The sequence below is a fragment of the Perognathus longimembris genome, chromosome 15 (assembly GCF_023159225.1).
Source record: "Perognathus longimembris pacificus isolate PPM17 chromosome 15, ASM2315922v1, whole genome shotgun sequence".
In the NCBI taxonomy this organism is placed as follows: Eukaryota; Metazoa; Chordata; class Mammalia; order Rodentia; family Heteromyidae; genus Perognathus; species Perognathus longimembris.
Window position 1 is genome coordinate 41,801,824 of NC_063175.1, and position 10,118 is coordinate 41,811,941.

A 10,118-nucleotide genomic window follows, 5' to 3' on the forward strand; every position below is an offset into this window, starting at 1 on the left:
GTATGGGGCCAGGGAATGAACATTGTTGAGGAACCCTCAACTCTACCTTTGCTCTTGTGTTCCTATCCTGCATTTGGGGAGGGGAGGGAGGAATGTCAACTATGAAACAAAGTTAAGCAATGCTAATTAAAGGTTGGAAAGGCACACCTTGACACCTTGTCGGAGATGGGGATAATGGTTTGGAACAGCTGGAGGAGGTGTGTTGTTTGGGGATAGCTCTAAAGGCTAAAAGAATGCTTGAAAATAACCACTGAATCGGTAGACAAGAGGAAAGTGAGGAGAGTTCTGAGGCTTAGGAGGGAGGCAGAAAAAATGGCATCTACTCTGCTAGGATGTGAAGACAGAAAATGAAGCTCTTGCACTGTCCAGCCTGCAAGGCTAAGAAGGAGAGGGGATGGGCTGGGGATATAGCCTAGTGGCAAGAGTGCCTGCCTCGGATACACGAGGCCCTAGGTTCAATTCCCCAGCACCACATATACAGAAAACGGCCAGAAGCGGCGCTGTGGCTCAAGTGGCAGAGTGCTAGCCTTGAGCGGGAAGAAGCCAGGGACAGTGCTCAGGTCCTGAGTCCAAGGCCCAGGACTGGCCAAAAAAAAAAAAAAGAAGGAGAGGGGTGAGCACCGGTGGCTCAGGCCTGTAATTCTAGTTACTCAGGAGGCTGAAATCTGAGGATCACGGTTTGAAGCCAAGCCAAAGTCCAGTAAAACTACTCAGGAAAGGCTGGAAGTGGAGCTATGGCTCCAGGAGTAGAGTTAGCCTTGAGCTAAAGGATCTCAGGGAAAGCACTCAGGCCCAGTGTTCAAGCCTCATGACCCACAAAAAAAGAAGCCTGGGGTTGGGGGTTGGGGGTTGGTCCACACTTGAGGGGTACATGCAGAGGGCTGCATAAGGCAAGGGCTGGGTGTTCATGAGATGGGATGGACAGGCTGGTAGGCAGAAAATGAACAGTAAACCTAGAGGCGCCAGGTGCCGGTGGCTGATGGTGATAATCCTACTTTCTCAGAGGGTTGAGATCTGAGGCTTTCCATTCCCTGGGCAGGAAAGCCTGCCAGTTCCATGAGTTCCTTATCTCTAGTTAACCACCAACAAGCTGGAAGTGGAGCTGTGGCTCGAGTGGTAGAGTGCTAGCCTTGAGAGAGAGAGAGAGAAAAAAAAGCCCAGGGACAGCATTTTGACCCTGAATTCAAGCCCCAATACACCCCCCCCCCAAAAAAAAGAGGAATAATTAAGATCCACACTTTTCGGGGTGGATGGCTCTAACTCCCTACAAAAAGGCTTCCCTGGCTACAGGAGCCCCAAGCAGGCCGCACTCAGGATGAAGTAAGTGCCCACTGTGGGCACCGATCACCAGCCCCTGCCCCGCAGGAACTCATAGCCAAGCGAGGGGGTGAGAACCTTACCCACGCGGCTGCCCCTGTGCTCCCGGGACGGACCGCCTGTGTGCCGGGGGCCCAGTGGCAAAACCACATCTTCACAAGGGGACTCCGGCACTTTCCGTCTGTCACTCCAGGGAAGGCATGGGCCCCAAACTGAATCAACTGCTAGGTGATGGAATTGCTAGGAAGTGTAAGGATGTTCGTTACAGGGTGGAGGAGAAAGCGTCAGAGTCCAGGCACTGCCAGGCCTGGGGAAAGGGTAAGGAGACCCGGCGGCAGAGTAGCATCGTGTCCCCCACACCTGATGGGGATGGCAGGGAGCAGCAGGCAGCCCTGCAGCCTCACTCCACAGGCCAGACTTGCCTAGGCTGGATGAACCTCACCCCACCACCCCGAAGGCTTCTTCCTTGGAGCCCGCCAATCTTACAGGCAGGGCCTGTAGGATGTGGCCTGAGCACTCAAAGATGGGCCCAAATATCAAGAATACCCCACGCAGGTGAAGGAGGGGGAAGGAAGCACCAGGGCTGCAAACACATTCCTTGGAGAGGCTCAGCCAGGCTACACAGGCCAATACAGGAGTGTCCTTGGCAATTAGAAGATCTCCACCCGTCAATCACTGCACCTCAGTGGAAAAAGAAACCCTCCCGTCACAGGGGCTTTCTAGAGGGTGCCAGAGAAACAGGAGATGCCTCAAAGAGAGGAGAGAGGGCAACTGGGGGAGTTTATGGAGAGATTAAAGCAGTGGGAAGAGGGCTGGACACTGGTAGTTGATGCCTGCAATCCTAGATATTCAGGGGGCTCAAGTGGTAGAGCTCTAGCCTTGAGGATAACGCTGAAGGACAGCACTCAGGTCCTGAGTTCAAACCCCAGTAGGGACACACATACAAAAAGAAAGAGAAAGGAAGGAAGGAAGGGAGGAAAGGAGGGAGGGAGGGAAGGGAGGGAGGGAGGGAGGGAGGGAGGGAGGGAGGGAGGGAGGGAGGGAGGGAGGGAGGGAGGGAGGAAGGAAGGAAGGAAGGAAGGGGGGCTGGGAATGTGGCTTAGTGGTAGAGTGCTTGCCTAGCATGCATGAAGCCCTGGGTTCAATTCATCAGTACCACATAAACAGAAAAGGCTGGAAATGGTGCTGTGGCTTAAGTGGTAGAGTGCTAGCCTTGAGCACAGAGAGGCTCAGCCATAGAGCCCAGGCTCTGAGTTCAAGCCCCAGGAATGGCAAAAACAAAAGAAAGAAAGAATTAAATAAATAAAAGGAAGGAAGGAGAGAGAGAAAGCTAGAAAGAGAAAGGAAGGAAGGAAGAACAACAGAAAAAGAAAGAAAGTGAAAGGAAGGGAGGAAGGGACAGAGGAAGAAGGAAGGAAGCAAGCAAGCAAGCTAGGTGCCTGGGCTCATGCCTGTAATCTTAGCTACTCAGGAGGCTGAGATCTGAGGATTGCGGTTCAAAGCCAGATCAGGCAGGAAAGTCCATGAAAATGAGACTCTTATCTCCAATTAACCCCCAGAAAACCAGAAATGATGCTGTGGCTCAAAGTGGTAGAGTGCTAGCCTTGAGTGGAAAAGCTCAGGGAAAGCACCAAGGCCATGAGTTCAAGCCCCAGGACTGACAAGAAGAAGAAAGAAGGAGGAGGAAGAGGAAGAGGAGAAGGAGGAGGAGAAGTAAGAAGAGGGAGAGAAAGAGGAAGGAAGAAGAGGAGGGGGAGAAGGGGAGGAGGAGAAAGAAGGAGAAGGAGGGAGGAAGGAGGAGAAGAAAAAGGAGAAGGAGAGAAAGGAGGAGGAGGAGGAGGAGGAGGAGGAGGAGGAGAAGGAGAAGGGGAAGGAGAAGGAGAAAGGAAGAAGAAGAAGAAGAAGAAGAAGAAGAAGAAGAAGAAGAAGAAGAAGAAGAAGAAGAAGAAGAAGAAGAAATGATGCAGAAGGGAGGAAGAGGAGGGCTCAGAAAGTAGGCAAAGACAAGCTTATTCCTGCAACAATATCAGACTTTGCATTTCCCTCATTTGACTACAGCCCCCCAGGGCTTTCTTGCCAGTGACTTAGCGTATTAGTCCATTTAGTTTTTGTGCATTATCCCACAAAAGCCATTGTCATAATAAATGGTATCTAACCATACTCCCAAAGCTTCCCAATTTACAATCTGCCCTTCTAGAAGAGCAGGTGTATATGTGGACTCACACAGAAGGCACCATGGGAAAACAAGAGGTTCTAGGACAGGGAAAGACATGGGTGAAATGCTGCACCTTGGAACCAGGCACCTGCGGGGAGCCATCTAGGCTGGTCATCTCCCACCCTCGCTCTGTCTCCAGCGGCTTCGCCTCTACTGTGCCCTGTACACATAGGCCACAATGGCCCACTCTCACCTCTGCTTCTCTGGCTGCAGACCTGGCAGGTGAAGCCCAACTTCCCTCTAAATCAGGGGAGACTGAGCAGGAATGGAGAGATGCTGCGTTTATAAAGGGCATGCTTCACTGCCCCCGTGATGTGAATTCAGTGCATGGCTCTGGGAGCCACGAAGACAGTAAGAAATGAGGGAGCCTTCAGGCCAAGAGAGAACTGACAATTCAGCAGATATTGGCTCAAAACGATTCCTGTTACTCAGAGCTTAGGTCAGGCCACCTCATGTCTGGGATCCCAGAAAATGAAAATCACATTTTCTCGAAGAAGGAGAGTCTATCATCATCCCCCAGGGGCGGGCGGGGCGGGGCTGAGGAAACAAGAAGCATATCTCAGCCCTAGGGCAGCTCAAAACAACCATCCCTCTGCCCTGCTGAGAGAGAATCCCCGGGTACCTCAAACAGAAGGAAGGTCAAGTCAGTGCAGGATGAGAGGCCCCAGGGCGGGAAGCTCAGTGTCTCTTCATGACCAGCCAGTGGGTCCATAGCTGGGCTGTACAGCTAGACACCAGGCTGAAGCCCTGGAGAGCACGGAGGTTTGGGAGAAGCTGTGAGAGATTGGGGTGGGGTGGGGACTGAGCCTTTCTCTGCTGCCAGCCTTCTTCCATTTCTTTCTCCTCAAATTCAGTCATTTTACTTCCTAGCTGGTTGAGGTTTAAGAAGGTGGTCAGGAGCCTCCGCAAATGAAGCAGATGTTGAGCATGAGGAAGAGTCTGGAGGCTCATGAGCTTGAAAACAGCTTGGGCAACATAGCAAGGTGCTGGGGAGGGAGAGAGAAGGGAGGGAGGAAGGGAGAGGAGGAGAAGAGAGGGAAAGCGAGAGGGAGAGGACAATTGGATTTCTATGGTTGGCAGCAGAATCCTGAAAGATAGAAAAGTTAGTGTCCAAATGAAGTGGCCCTCTGTGTGTTTATCTTCCCCGCCCCCCCCCCCCCCGCCCCAGTCCCCTTACATTGGTGGTGGGGACGGAATTCAGGGCCTCGAACTTGCTGGCAAGCCCTCTCCCACTGAGCTAAATCCCTAGCCCCTTTATCTCTCTTTTGGCAAACTACTTTCCAGATCAGTACCATAGGAAACAATAATGATTTTTTTTGCAGATCCGAAAAATATAACTATAGATTGTTTTCATTTGTAGGGGTGGCTCTTTCGTTTCTAGAAAGAACATTCAGGAGTCACTTTAATAAATCAAGGTAGCATTCCAATTCTTATAGAAACAAGTGAAAAGTCTCCGTTTTCTCAAAGCGTTTAAGTTTGTTTTAGAAATAATATTCCATTTCGGAATCTTGCAGTTTTCCAAAAGAGTTTTTAAGGCAACTTGTATAATTTAATTAAGGTCCTTTGACTATTTTCACTGTAGTCATAAGTCCAATATATTCAATATCCTTTTTCAAAGTCGTTCAGTTTTCTGGCTAACCAAGCAACTTAAGTACTTCAAAAGCTCTTAAACATATAAACAAGTGTCCTTTTACATATGTCAGTGCTATTTACAGATAAGATTTCCCTTGCAGTTTTCAGCTTTAAAAAAATCTAAATGAATAGTTCCGTATCTATTAGCCAAATTCTCCAAATGGTTTTGGGTTCCGTTTGTGTCCCTACTCATATTCTTCTAGCCTACCTTTTGCTTCTGGTAGCTGCCATTGTAACCCTCTCCCAGCAGGTCTGGCCTGTAGTGTCTCTTAGCCTCGGTCTCTTTTGCTGTTTACCCTGGTACTGCTGCTCAGACATGGCCCAGCATCCCTGGAGACTGCTCTCCATGCATCCAGGTGCAGACTCAGAAGTGCAAGAGATTGGCCACTCTACAATGGAAATCCAGTGAGAAAAACAAGCCAGTAAAGCTCTCCACCATTCCTTAGACAGGCCAGTCGAAAACACATCCCACAAGATTCTTCCAAGAACCCAGCAGTAACCAACTCATTATGTATCCAGTCTTATTATTTGATTTCTATTCCTTGTGATCCTTTGTTAAAATAAACTACCTGCCCGCAAGCTCCATGCCAGCTCTGCTTTCTAGGGGAAAGTCAAGGACAAATTCTAACATGCACAAATTATTTGTCTGAGACACATGCCAATATGCACAAATCAGTCCCAGATTTTACACAATAGCAATACTGTGGGGTTTGATTTGCTTCATAATCTCTGCTCTCAATTTTAAATCATTCCCAGCTTAAAAAAAAAAAAAAACCCAAAGCTGCCCTCACAAAGCACAGCCAACTGACTGGCTCCCAGCAACTGAAACTCACAGGTCTCGAGGCCAAAGTCTGAAATGAGGGCATTGGCAGGTCCATGTTCCCCGTGGGACTCTGGGAAATATCCTTCATTTGCATTTTCCTTGCTTGTGGTAGTAGCCAGCAATCTCTAGCATTCCTTGGCTTGTAGCTGCATTATTCCAACCTCTAGCCCCGTCTTTACACGGCCTCTCCCCCTGGGGGATCGTCACACAGCTTTCACTCTGTGCTTGTGTCTGAACTTCTCCTATCTCATAAGGACACCACTCACATTTGATTACAGCCCATCTGTCTAATGACTTCTTCTTAACTTCGTTTGCTATAAAAACCCTGTGTCCAGGTAAAGCAAATGTGTGAGACCCTATCTAAATAATAATAACTAAAGTAAAAATGGTTGAGGATGTGACGTAAGGGTAGAGTGCTTGAACACATGCATGGATGGATTCAAAAGCCCAGTATGACCAAAAGAACAAAACAAGTTCCCCAATCTTGGTTATTCTGCTAATGGCAGCACAGATGGACTAAGACCATTTCTTGACTGTGGTCTGCCCAGTCTGGGGACCCACAGTCTGTTTTCTGTATTGCCTCTCTTGAAATTTACCGTCGACAGCCACGTCCCAGGTAAGCACTGAGAAAATCACCTTTCTGCAGATTCTGCAGGTTCAATTGCTACACCCGTCCCCCCCTTGAAGGTAACTTTATAATTGACCTAGGTGCTGCCTCCTACCTCTGGGATTTCCTTCACAATCAAGCTTCCTTAATATATTGGGTCTATTTGTGTCAATCCCAGGGACCAGAATCCTCAGCTAATTTCATCTTGTAGCCTTTCTGGGCCTGGAAATTTCCATTTCCTAGCAGTTCGCCTTGGCCTTGGAAGACCATCTACCTCCTTGGCTCTGGTTTAAGGATATCTCAGTTTTCCGTAGGTCCAAAATGTTGATTAGGAAATTTTGACAATTACCACCAGGCTCAGCTACACCCCCACAGTGAGAGACACTTGTGTCTGCTAGAGGGTGGTTAACAGGAATTGTTTACAAGAGATCTGCCTAGTTAAAGGATGTAAGTCCCTGTTTTAGAAAGGGAAATATAAGCCGGGAACTAATGCTCATGCCTATAATCCTAGCTACTTAGGAGGCTGAGATATGAAAATTGAGGTTTAGGGCTGGGAATGTGGCTTAGTGGTAGAGTGCTTGCCTAGCATACATGAAGCCCTGGGTTCAATTCCTCAGTACTGCATAAGCAGAAAAGGCCACAAGTGGCACTGTAGCTGAAGTGGTAGAGTGCTAGCCTTGAACAAAAGAAGCTGAGGGACAATGCCCAAGCCCTAAGTTCAAGTCCCAGGACTGGCAAAAAAGAAAGAAAGAAAGAAAAGAAAAGAAAATTGAGGTTTAAAGCCAGCTAGGGCAGAAAAGTCCATGAGACTATTTTCTTTTTTTTTTATTTTTTTTTTTTTTTTGGCCAGTCCTGGGCCTTGGACTCAGGGCCTGAGCACTGTCCCTGGCTTCTTCCTGCTCAAGGCTAGCACTCTGCCACTTGAGCCACAGCGCCGCTTCTGGCCGTTTTCTGTATATGTGGTGCTGGGGAATCGGACCTAGGGCCTCGTGTATCCGAGGCAGGCACTCTTGCCACTAGGCTATATCCCCAGCCCCATGAGACTATTTTCTAACTATCCAGGGAAAAGCAAGAAGTGGAGGTGTGGTTCAAGTGGTAGAGTACCAGGCTTGACCCAAAAAGCTAAGGGACAGTGCTCAAGCTCTGAGTTTAAGCTCTAGTATAGGCGTATGCATGTATGTGTGCATGTGCGTGCTTACTACTTCTATTGATAAAGATTTTTCCTTTTAACAATTGAAGTCAGAAAGCAAATAATTTTTACACCATGACAGTTTTCATGTATTACAGTGAGATTGATTTGAACATGTTCACACACACACATACACGTTCTACATACACACATTCTACACAAAAGTTTTAAGGCACACTTACATTTATTTATTTGCCAGTCCTGGACCTTGAACTCAGGATCTAAGCACTCCCCCTGGCTTCTTTTTGCTCAAGGCTAGCACTCTACCACTTGAGCCACAGCGCCACTTGTGGCCTTTTTTTCTGTATATGTGGTACTGAGGAATCGAACCCAGGCTTCATGTATATGAGGCAAGTGCACAGAGAGAGAGAGAGAGAGAGAGAGAGAATCAACTTTTTTATTAAAAGAAAAACTAAAACAAAAAATTTAGATCTGACCATACTTAGTTATTTCATGTCTTAAGTCCCTTCTGGAAAACCATAGAGAATGTTTACAACCCAGTGTGACAAATGGAAACACAATTTACTTGCTAATCAGATCCACACAAGATTGTCAAGAAAGGAAATTTAATTATGCTCTGTTCTGTGTGTGTGTGTGCGCGCGCGCGTGTGTGTGTTCCTCCTATTCAAAGTAAGACGGTAAGAACTCTTGCTGGCAATTGGTTTCATTCCAGAACTATTGTTTGAAACACAAGATCTAATATTTGTGTTAATGTCAAGATTTAGAAAACACATTTTAGATAATTGTAGAAAATGAAAAGAGGGCTTATGCTGGGATTAGTGTATTCATTTCAGATTGCTGCATCACAAAGAACCACAAATTTAGCAGCTTAAAACATCACCCCTGGAGGGAAGGGGAAAATGACAAAAGGGGTGACATGAGTGGAGGCGCATCATACATTCTAACCTGATTGGTGGAATGTAACCCTGTGTACAACTACTGAAGGATACCACAAATGTAATTTTTTTAATGGCATTCCCCTATTACTTCACACGTTCTGAAGGTCAGGAGTCCAGGGGCATCTTACCTGCGCCCTCTGTTCAAGGTCACAAGACTACCTCCTCCTCTGGAGGCCTGAGTGGAAGAGCCACGTCCACGTTCCCCCCCATCGGCAGAACATCGGCTTTGCTCGCTGTCTGCTGGGAGTCATCCTCAGATCAAAAGCCCCCACGGGTCCTAGTAGCTGCCTGCCACTCCTAACTCCCAGGCCCCAAGTGAACTCATGTTGGTTAGTTCACCTGTTCAAGGGAAGTAGCTGTCAGACCGCGCATGACCTTTAGGAGAAAGCAGGCGCCCCTTCCAGGTGTCTTCTCCCAGGGCAGTCACGTGAGGCTGTAACAAGCCAGCCACCAGCTGGGCCTCGGTGGTCTACGCCTGCAATGCTAGCTACTCAGGAGGCTGAGATCTAAAGAGCGAGGTTTAAAGCCAGCCTAGGCATACAAATCCCAAGAGTCTTTTCACCAATTAACCAGCAAAAGCCAGGACTGGAGACATGGCTCAAGTGGTAGAATGCCAGCCATGAGTGAAAAAACTGAGCAAGAGCTTGAGGCCAGGAATTCAATCCCAGTACTGGCACGTGTGGTCGGTGCATGAGCATGTGTGTGCGTATGTGCTTGCTTGCACACACACACACACACAGAGTTAGACATAGCAATGTCTAGCCATATGACATAGCAATACAGCTCTTGGTGTATTCCCCAAAACTCAGCAACAATAATTCAAATACAGCCTCATATACCAATGTTCATAGCAGCGTTATTCATAATAGCCACAGGTGAAAACACACTGTCCATAGATGGATCTGTTTTAAATGGAGTACATACCATAATGTAAATAAACCTTGGAAACAGTATTTTCAATTTTCAAAATAGTCAGATACAAAAGACAATATATAGTATAATCCCATTTATATGAAATAGGATAGGTGAATGCGTAGAGACACAAGGTGGGTTGGTGGTGGCCAAGCATGGGACCTGTGTTAATAGGGAATGGAGAATAACTGATTAAAGGGCATGGACTTCCTTTTGGGGTGATAAAAATATTCAGTAACTAGATAGTGGTAATGGTCTTCATGAATAAACTAAATGCCCCTGTGTGTTTTAAGTGGCTAAGGAGATTGATTTTTTTTCTGTGTGTGTGTGTCTGTGTCTGTGTCTGTGTGTGTGTATCTATCCCCCAAGCCACAACTCCACTTCTGCTTTTTTTCTGGTACTCTGGAAACAAGAGTGTCACAGACTTTCCTGCCTGGGCTGGTTTTGATCCTTGGTCCTCAGATCTCAGCCTCCTGAGTAGCTAGGATTACAGGTGTGAGCCCCCAGCTCCTGCCTGCTATTTT